The 11017-nt window shown below is 47.7% G+C and overlaps 1 protein-coding gene across 2 annotated transcripts in view; it reads right to left on the bottom strand.

Moving 5' to 3' along the window:
• The window catches only part of NT5C2 (5'-nucleotidase, cytosolic II), a 63598-nt gene extending 53440 nt beyond the window's left edge, over nt 1-10158 (bottom strand). Inside the window, exons 1-2 of one of the 2 annotated variants that reach the window (XM_080403502.1) lie at nt 9719-9778; nt 708-784 (exon numbers count right to left, since the gene is read on the bottom strand). The gene's annotated coding sequence lies outside the window, so the exon portion shown is untranslated. Of the gene's footprint in view, nt 1-707; nt 785-9718 lie in introns of both variants that reach the window. The other variant, XM_080403501.1, reaches the window with a different exon arrangement.
• Nucleotides 10159-11017: the final 859 nt, after the last annotated feature.

An 11017-nucleotide genomic window follows, 5' to 3' on the forward strand; every position in this document is an offset into this window, starting at 1 on the left:
CATCTTATTTTCTCCCCCTGGTTCTGTTGAGGAGGGAAGTAATGGAGCAGCTTGGTGGGCACCTGGCCAAGGTCAACCCACCACACAGATAAACACATCCTTCCAAAAGAAGAAGGATAAGCGGAGGACTATGGAACTAAGCCAGACAAGGAGAGAAAGCCTTAATACCCAGCAAGGCCACAAACTTCATATGCAAAACTCAGCCAGTTTTCAACTTGCTGTTTGTCCACAAAACACAAACAAGATAAAGTAATGATCCTCTTCAGCTCTAAAGGGCACTGTGAAGAAAAATACAGAAATCATTTAGTAAAGAGGATTCTTGATTCTCAGTTACCTTAACATACAGGGCTACGGATGCATCCTAGCCTACTACAGATTTCACAGGCTTCCTACTTTTGTCCTTAATAATGGTTACCCACCGCTCTTCCAAGAAGCCTTCCCTGAGGCTGACCAAGCCTTTCAGGTGAGAAAAGCAAGAGCCTTCCGCATCCAGGCTCAGCTCATCAAAATCGCTCCTGGGCTGGCTCTAACACTCTCAAATGAAACACTCGCAAAGGCCAGAAGTACAACTGCTTCCTTCATATGTTCCTCCTAGTTCAGTAACTACAGGTACCCCTCACGTGAGCCACACAGAAATCCTCTTTCTCCCCAGACCAGAGGTTGGACATGTACTTATCACTCATCACGGAGATCAGAAAGGCACATACCCAAAACTTTTTCTGCACTCTGTTCTTCGCAAGCAGTCCCACACAGCAGCTCCTTGCCGATGAGAAGCTACACAGACCTACCAAATGAGCAAGCACAGAGATGAAAAAACAGGGTACATGAAGTCTGTACGTGTTTTGGAGTGCTCTTATTGTGTGAAGTTCCCCTCCACATAGAGAGCACAATTCATTCCTTTTCTGACCTGTTTTTTTAATCAGAGGCAAACATAGTAATTATAGTCTGCCCGATTACAAATGAAATTACAAATCTGTCCTTAGGGCACAATAGTGTCCCCACCTAGATGTTATCAGTCTCAAAATCTCATTTAATCTTGACAGATGTGTAGTACCAAGGCACCACTGCAGGAAGCTCTACAAGTAAATTAATTTTACAAGTACTTTCTCAGCAGCATTCCCATGTTCTTCCAAAAGACTGCTAATTCATACAGCATTGCTGAAGCAACCTACATAATTTAATCAAGCAGTAAAATAACTGAACATCTATGATGACTCTGAGCTTTTGCTAAGTCTCTGGCTTCTCTTTGATAACCTGTCTCAGCTTTATCAAGTGATTCCAAAGGCCTACATTATACCGTTTTCCAACTGTGTCAACTTTTTTTCTTCGGAAACTTCTTACTACCCCCTCCAAGCAAAACACAAACCACCAAGTTCATTTGGGGAAAACAAAGTCATCTTTCCACGGTTGCTTCAGTTCACTGTTTTTTAATACGTTAAATCAATCCTGCTGATATAGGAGACTGTTCCCTGGCAGGAGTTGAGGAGGACACACATAGCACTCTCTCTGTACTTGTCTCAGCATAGACAGTACTCAGAAGGAACACACATGAAGTGACAGACCTACTCCATCAGCTGTGACCTGGAAGAAACCTGTCAGCCTGAAGGGTGAGAGAACATTAACAAACAACTAAGATAGCATCATCAGCCAGTCTCTGTTATCCCAAAACCATAGCTGAGTTGCTGACCTGACAATGAACCTTCCCCCTGGCTGGGACTTCTCTCTTCAGGGAACCTCAAGGATCTCACCAGTGTAGACTCGAAGACTCATTCAGCAGCACAGTCTTGTGCTCCGTTGCAGATGAGCAAACAGTTTGCAACTCCTGTTACAAACCTTTAAAAATGTTTGTCCCAAGCAGAGTAGTACAACAGCCCTGGTTCACTGAGAAGGACTTCTTTTTCAGCATGTTACCTGATCTACTGTAGCCACTAAAAAAAAGCTGACCACACACTCAGCCAGCACAAAGCCTCCTGTGCAGCCACAGAAATGCCTCTTTCTAACTGCTTTCAAAACAGCAATTGAAAAAACTCCCAGCCTGGCTCTGAGCGTCACAATGTGGGAAGACAGTAGCTCTCTGCATGTCCTAACCTTTCCAATATTTGTTCTTGACCTCAGAGCGCACATCGATTTGTGAGGACTGAAAGTGCTTTTTATTACTGTCTTTGTTAATATCTACTTGCTACGTGTCTGCAAAGAAAAATGAGTGGTAGATGAGTAAAACATTGTTAGTTTTTCATCATCCGTTCCCTCCTGATTGCACAAGTTTAGCAAGCAGAGTTTTTTAGCCTTGGCTCATAAAACTGCTAGTGCAGTATTGCAAGAGAAGTTTAAATGCATGTAAAACAAGAGGTTAAGAACCTACCTAATCTATTATCACATGCAAAAAAATAGGAAAGGTTAGATTACAAATGTGTCAAAGTCTTAGAAAGTCAACAGCATTACTTCTTAGGACCAGAAGTGAGGAAGTCCCCAAATTATTGCAGGCTACATACAGATATTTAATCAGATCACAGCAAGTAAAGCTTTTTCCAATTTGTATAAAATTTGCTGATAAAATATCACACACATCTGCTGATGATTCCAGCAATGGCATACCCACTCTCTATAAAATCAGCCCATTTCAAAACCACTATAAGGAGGATACCAATGAACACCAGACCATGTGTGAGATATTCTGCTCAAGATGTCTACAGTCACCAAGTGGTTAATGGTATGGGCAAGCAAATGCCTTCTAGAGGCTAAATTCATATTATTAACCAAAAAGGACTTAGCAGAAGAACATCTGGTATCCTAGTCACCACTTAGCAGTGACACTTTCAGGTATAGGAAGCATTCTGAAGAACAGAGAAAAGGGGGTTTGTGTCTACTTGAACCACTTAATAGCTTCAGGCAGCAAATGCTCATTTTTATAATTTTTCCTTACCTGAGTTCTGTCTAGCCCTGTCAGCTGCAGCCCTGCTTTTAATTACAGGTGTAAAAGGTCTGCTGAACACTTCTGCCTTCAGAGAGACCCCGTTCACCTGTTTGTACATCCCTTTAGGCAATGTTTTATTCACCATTTTTTAACAGTCATGTGGAAATGCAGCATCCCAAAACACTGAAAGACACAAAACAGGTACTGCCTTGCTGACCTGCCCTTAAACATCACTGGTGCACCAACTGATGCTTGCGACATGAAGCGGAAAATGAAATCTGACTCCTGCCTCAGTTTCCAGACAGCAGAACTAACAGATGATTTACCAGTCTGGCTTGCTTCTATGTTAAATTCCTCTTTCCAGCTTCACTCAGCCACTTGTATTCAACGATGGGAATACAGGAACTGAACTGGAAAAGCAGCTTCCAGGGTCAGCCTCAAGCTAACTGGTGCTCAGAACACCTGCAATTTATGTTCAGCTGAACAGTTTTTTCTTTAGGGAATGAACACATCCCGACCTAAAAGCACACAGAGAGAATAACATTATACAATTGGAACTGAACAAGCAATGAAAAAGAAACAACTATGCAGCTATTACGGATATCTGTTCTTAAAAGGTCTCCAGGGTGCCAGAAAGGACATGATTTAACCAGGACTTGAAGCCCTAAATCTTGCAGCCCTTTCCTGTGACTTCAAAGGCCACTTATGTCTTTGCATAGTCTTGAAATGGAATTGCTTTGTAATATCCAAAAAGGCGACTTGGAGAGATTAGAAAGAAACATTAGAAACACCTTTGCCAACATGTTCAGCTTTTCCTTTGAGGGGGGGGGGAAAAAAACGTCTCTCAGCTAAAGATGGAGAATGCAAAAGAAATCAAGATCTACCAAGATTATTTATTTTTAACTGCAACTGGTTCTATTTATTAACTTTCAAAATTACCTAAGCAGCCTGTCATTTACTAGAACTTATTCTTAGATGTTATTATTGGTAATTGCTGTGTTATGATTACAAAGCACTGGCATAAATCTCACTCAGCACCTCTTTGGGTTTCTGAGGTCAGAATATTCACATGCCCTTCTCTGACCCCATGTTCCTAATTATTCGCCATGCATGCCTGTGTGCAACTCATCACCAACTGTAACAACCCAAACACCAGCTGAATTCAGCTGGTCTGGAGATTTTGGTATGCTTTATGCTAAAGCACTGGTCTTCAGTCTTTTGAATTTACCTTCCTTTCTAGGTTACTTTAGAAGCCAACAAGAAAGTTTCTCTTGTTATATACTACGCACTACAACCGATGCAAATGCCAAGAGGAGCGTGGTCCAAGTAGTAAAGTATGAGTTGATTCCCACCCACAGCTACCATTCTCCAAAGGAGATGAGGAATACTGATTTCAGCAGCAAACACTGCCCGAACAGCTAAACGCTTCCTCCCAAGCCCAGCACGCCGCCGGGATGCAGCTGTTGCTACCGCAGCAGTGCGGGCAGCAGCTCGCACCAGAAAGGGGCAACCCACCCAGAAGGTCCCACAGGCCAGACCTGGCCACCACAACTGCCAAAGCTGGACCCCCCCAGCTGGAAAGTATTTTGGGGAAGTGTACCTTCCTGCAGGGTTCAGCGAGAATTTGCTTCCTGAAAATCTAGCGAGAATGTATCTGGGTTTACGTATTATGCCAATGTTAACAGGCAGAACTACAAGGCCTGGGTCAAAGCCAGCTAATCCAAAGGCCTGTTCCTAAGTAAACAGTGGAAAACCACTTTACTTCAGAGCCTCCCACAGAAACCCGTACAGGAAATCTCTGTTTTACCCTCTCCTCTGAACCAATTGTGCCAAGCAAGGTTAAATGATAATCTTGTAGTAAGCGTATATGCAAAATAGTAAGCTTTGTTTGAAAATATCTGGAATGCAGCTGGGAGCTGTGAATACTCTGTATCTAAATTAAGCTCAGTTTGGATCATATTATGACTTCAATGACTTGTTTTTAAATAAATCACTTGTGGTGAAAAGAACCAGAGTGGTAGTTTTGGAGACAGCAACTCTTATTTACAGGACAAGTAGAACACAAGCAGTACCAGAGTACATTGTGCCCACAGATCTGTTTCTACTAACTTACTTCACCTTGGAGCCACCTTCAAATCTCAAAAGAATCACATCTCCTTGGGCCTCCCTTTCTTCTTCCATCCACCTACAGAAGTTCTGCCCACACATCCTTTAATTTAAAAAGATAAAACAACAGGTTGCTCCTGTCCTGGCATAATTTCTATAGGTATCTCATTACTGTGACTCCTGCTCTCCACATTTAAACAGGCTCACACCTTTGCAGAATTTGAAGCAGTTTTATCTGGTATGATGCACTTGGTAAGAAGCCACTTGTTTTCGTGCTTACGTGTCAAGAGAAGGTAGCATGCAGATAATCACAGTGGCATTTCCAACCTCCCCGGTTTAGTCAGAACTTTATCTCTAATGAAACTACCAAAAAAGGGCTGGCTGTGCTGGTAAATCCCACAGCAGGTATTCATGCCCAGAGGGTGATAAACTAAGGTCACCAGCAAGCAACAAGTTTAGCCTCTAGCATCCTGTACCAGACTTGAAAAAGGGATAGGACTAAGAGGGCTGGCACTCAGCCATTCACTACTCTTAAATTTGGCAGCCCAACTGTCCAGGAAGTAAAAGCAAATCTGCTTTTGACCTTACAGTAAGGTGCACACTGTCACACAGTCAGGTAGTATTTAAGATTCGACACAGACTGCTGTGGTTTTTTTGAGCTGAATTGCTCAGGCCCCCTTGATCTCATGCTGTCATATAAAAAATCAGTTTCTTCTAATATAGTTTCATACAGGCAGGTCTCCAAAGCACCCCTTTAGCCCTGCAAACAGAGACGTAATGACTATGCTTATGTAGGCAGGTTTAGATTATCAGTTGCATACAGTGGCTACCTTGAATACCTGCGCAATTTTTTCCAGATGTTGCTTAAGGTCTATTTACCCTACATGAAGTTCTATTTATTGTACATGCTGGACTCTCTCTGTGGTTGTGTTAAGAAAGCAGACTCATATTATACATGCTCTCTATGTAGAGTACACAGTCCAAGGTTTTAGGAACCATTCCAGTTAAGGAGTCACAATGACTAAAAAGCAAAACACAGCTCACTGCTACGAGCATCATAACCATGACACATAAAAATAATTTCTTTAGTAGCAAAACCCAGACATTTTACAATAGGAAATATTTATATGAATGTGCACTTTGAAGATACTCAAAGAATAAGATATGCTTCAGCAGAGAACAGCCAACTTTTGAAGACTCAGACTGTGGCCATTTCAAATACCATTTCAAATTATATTCATGCTGCTGACACTATAAATAAAATTTAAAAAGTAGATGCAGTACAGACAATAAGTGAAGAATTCCCACACACTGACTTGGTAACATATCTCATCCCAAACATATCCTGAAGAGCAAGACAAGGCTTCCACTCCCGGGCACATTCTGTTCAGTTTTCTGTCCTATTATTCTCACTGCTAAAGAAGCCACAGCTGTTTTATATCAGGACACCCAGTGTTCATGAGCCACCCCGAGGCAAGGACATGGCATAGAGCAGGCACTGCGAGCTCATCCCAAGGTACATCACTCAGGCTGTCCTCTGCTGACATATAGCACTGTCCTCAGTTTCCCTCGGAGTAGAGCTGAAGTGCCTTGCTCTCTTCATGGGTTTACGCTGGATGGCATAGAGTATTTCTTATCCTGAGGCAATTAGTTACTGAGGTGTTCTTTCACAGGAGTGAAGACAAGGCATGGCCCTGCCAAACAGCAAGCCAGTTCCTATGACAACTTTCCACTGCAGCCTGGCTGGAGACCATTAATTCACCTTCCCCAGGCCAAGCAGCTTCTACGTGGTAATGTTATTTGGTTCATCACAGACCTCTGTAGGATTTTCACCAGTGGCCAAGCAACGGCAGGTTGCATGGTACTGAACCACCCAGATGCCACAGCACTCCCCAGTTTCAAATTCCTACAAAAGAATGGGTTCGCTGAATGTGACTGCATGACCCTGCTTCTGTCTCTTGGCCAGGATTTTCAGGGCAGAGCTGCAGTCGGCCCTTCTTCCTGCATCTCCTTGCAAGTCAGTATCTACAATTTCTGTAGGATTCAAAGGTTGCAGATCATCTTAGTTTGTCCTGGAGCACCACAATCCTACTCTGCAGCCAGCCCGGGGCCCTTCCCAGATAACAGCTCATGCTGCAAGCTAACTAATCATCTGTCAGTTTTAACTGAAGCATTATTTTATTAAGCTGAACTGCAAATAACAGGTATGATGTGAGCAAATAAAACTATCTGCTTTTTCAATAAGCATCAGTTAAACATCGTATTCTAATAACTTGCTTCCCTTTTACTTTGGACACAAAAATACTATACTAGTGTATTTTTAAAGGAAATAAAACACGCCTTTCAATGTTTCCTTGAAGAGTACAATACCACAGCATTTACCAGTAAACACTACACAAAGGTTTCTATTTTTTCAAAAACAATCATTCCCCTGGAAATTAAAAAAAAGTCTAGGATAAATATTTCTAGTGATTAAAGGAAGGGTCTGTCAACTTTCAATTCAAGCTATATTAGGAATCAAATATGACATGGAGTAACAATTCAAGGGGGATTTATTATTATTACTATAATAATAATAGTAATAACAAAAATATTTAATAATAATAATAATAATAATAATAATAATAATGCCTACAAACTGGAAATTTGCCTGGGAAAATTTCAGCTTGCATCTGATTTTTGCTAGCGTATATCCTAGAAACAGTGTATAACACTAATGCTACCAATGCAAATATACTAACAGGCTGTTAATTTCAAACCTCAGCTGAAAACATTTCTCCCATTCTTACAGTTTTTCTCCCCATTTATCTCTGCAATTGTACTTAATTCAATGGAGCATTTTAAATGTAATTCAGTGGCGCATTTTGCCATACAATTTGTTTGAATGACGCTATACAGAGTAAAGGTTGTATTGTACTATATAATGAAACTACGTCTATGCTTGAACAAACTCCAGCTGCTGTTAATCAAACCAGCAAGTTCCTGAATGATCTTTTGGACTCTGGACTAATGGCAATAGACTATTTTAAACAGCAGTTCTACTCTAAAATATGTTTAGGTTGACACAGGCTGACAAGGACTGTGACAGACTTCCAGAGCTAAGCTGATCGGTTTGCAAGTAAAGCGCCAGGGTTTTTCCCTCACTGCTATAACTACAAATTCAGCACGTGAACCAAAGATCCAAACGTAGTTTTGAGTTTCATTTCTGGTTTTCAATAAAACCATGTAGGACCTAAAAGGACCTGAAAATCTGAAGATTAACTAGTGACCAGCTGGTATATGGATTAACACAATATATTTCAGTCAGTGCCAGGATATTGTTCTACACTGACACAGGGAACCATGTGGATAGGTAAGGGTGAGACGTTTCTAAGTGACTACTTAGAAAGCATTTTGCAGTCTTTGAGGTTCAAATGGTAAGTCTTCCAGAGCTAAAAAAAAAAATTAATCTTTTAAAACATAACTGGTTATGCTTTGGGAGGAATGTTCTCAGGACCACGTCAAAGAAGATCCTTAGTATCCAGCTTGGCAGCCTTTAGAAACACTACCATGGGAATAAACTCGAGGGTTTCATAATCTCAGTTAGTTCCAGGAATTTTTAAAACTGCCTGTGCTACAAGAAACAGTACTGCCCTATTAAGTCATCTAGTCTATCAGAAACCGGTGTGGGCTTGCTTCCGCCATACATTTTGCAACATCATTTTTGGCACAAAAGGGGGGATTAAAAACAAAAAAGCATAAGCAAAACGTAAGCAAAGCAGTTTTGCGCTGGCTTTTTTAGTTTATTTGGTGCCTCGCTCCTGGCTTTAGGTTATCAGCTCGAGCCTGATACCGCCGGACTGCCAAGAGCAACTCAAACGGAACAGAGCGGTGACAATGAACCCTCGCCCTGATGCAAGGCTGTCCGGGAAGCGCTCTGCCCGGAGCCGGGACCGGGCTCGTTTTCCCCAGCGAAGAAGATCGATGGCCTCCGCCCAGGTCTCCGCCGGGGCGGCGGCTACCGCGGGGGTAGGCTGCGGGCTGGAAGGCGCCGCCGGGACCCTCCGGCCCACGTGGGGCGGAAGGCGGAAACGCACCCGGCGGTGCCGGCCCCGGCCCCAGCCCCCCCCGAGCGCTTGTCCCGGGGCACCGGCTCCTCACGCCGCGCGCGGCCGGCTGGCAGGGGCAGCGCTCCCCGGCCGGGCCGCCCTGCCCTGCCCCGGGGAGCGGGCAGCTCCGGGGCGCCCCCCGCCGGGCGGGGGCAGCCTGCGGCGGGGAGCGGGCAGCCCGGCGCCCTGCCTGGGGGCGCGGGGGGTCACCCGCCGGGGACGGGAGAGGGGCCCCGTACGGGACAGGCTGAGGTAACGGCGGGGCCGCCGTGCCTGGGACGGCGCGGGGAGGCAGCGGCGGCCGGGCACGGGAGAGGGGCGGCCGGGCACGCGGGGAGCGGCCCCCGTCGGCATGCCCCCGCCGGCATCCCCTCACCGGCAGGAGGGGAAGTGCCGCCGGCGGGCACCGCGCTCCGCTCGCTGCCCCTCCCCGCCTCAGCCCCGGCCGCCGCGGCGGACGGAGCCCCCCCTCCCCGGGGCGCGCGCCTGAGGGGAGCGGGGAGGGGGCGCTCCCCCCAACGGTCCCCCTCAACGGTCCCCGCCACGCGCCCGGCGCGCGCACGCGCACCCGCACGCGCGCACTGCCCCCGCGCGCCCGGGCCGCTCTCACCTCCTGCCGCGCTCGGAAGAACTCCCCGCACACTGCCGCAGCGCCGAGGCGGCCGCACTGCGCAGGCGCCGCCCGCCGCCCGCCCCTCCCGGCGGCAGGGACCGGGGAGAGTGTGCGAGCCCGGCGCTCGGCCGCAGAGCGGCCGCGGCAGGGAGCGGCGGCAATGTGCCAACCCGCGGAACGGCCGCACGAAGCCTCAGCGGCCCCCCCGGGGCCCGGCGTCCCTCCGGCCAAAACCGCCGGGGCTGCACCCCGGGCCCTGCCCTCCCGGCCTTGCGCCTCCCCGGCCCTGCCCTCCCGCCTGCCTGAGCCCCCCCCGTTCTGTCGGCTGGCCTCAGTGCCGTGCAGGCTGAAGGAGGCAGAGCTTTGGCTACAACAATGCATGAATTGTTTTATTTTGGGGGAAGCGCGTCTGCGGCGCGGGCTGGGGTTCGGGGGTTCGGGGTGCACCCCATTCGCTGGGAGAAGGGTGGCGAGGAGGTCCGAGGAGTGGGTGGCACAGGGGTGATGGCTGGGGGCTTGGGGGACACCAGCCGCAGCGGCAGGAGGAGGGGGGTCCTGCCTGCCTGTCCCGAGCAAAGGTCTGCGGCCACCAGTGAGCAGGAGCCTGCGGCCCTCACGTCTGCGGGCATGGCGGCCCGGGCTGGAAAGCTTCAGGGGATGCTTGTGCAAAGCCAAAACACTGCTGTTCCCAACTGTACCACGCTGGGCCAGCACCGCCCCAAAAAGTGCCAGGCAAAACCAACCCTTCCCGGCAAAACGAACCTCCCTTTTTCTGCCCATTTCTCCTGATCCTGGAGGGCTGGAAACGGCCGCAGCCCCCGTGGGGTCCTGGCCACCTCGGGGTGGTGCCACCAGCAGCGAGAGTGGCCGCAGCCGTCCGCCTGCCCCAGCTCATCCCTGGGCCGGGTGGCTGCCAAACCGCCAGCACCTGGGGCCAGCCTCCCTTCCCGTGCCTCGGCAGTGGCCAGAGGCTGGGAATGCCTCCCCTCCTCTGGCAGTGGCCTTTCTGGCCCCTCTGCCACAGTCCTTCCTTTGTCTCCCCAAGGATGCTTCCCTCGGCTTTCCCTATTGCCCTCTGCTCTGCTCTGGGCAATGAGGCACTGGAACTACCCTCCACGGCACAGGGACATGCCATCAGACAGGGCTTTGCCAGCCCGGGCACATGTGGCCCATGTGGCCTTGCTCCATCACCTTGCCAAGGGGAAGCACCCAGCAGCACCAGTCTTTAATACACACCATTAGTTCTGGCCAAAGCAAAGCCCATTTTCAGCGCCGAGCTCAGCCTGCACGTCCCAA

This window comes from Falco punctatus (genome assembly GCF_963210335.1).
Source record: "Falco punctatus genome assembly, chromosome: 9".
Lineage (NCBI taxonomy): Eukaryota > Metazoa > Chordata > Aves > Falconiformes > Falconidae > Falco > Falco punctatus.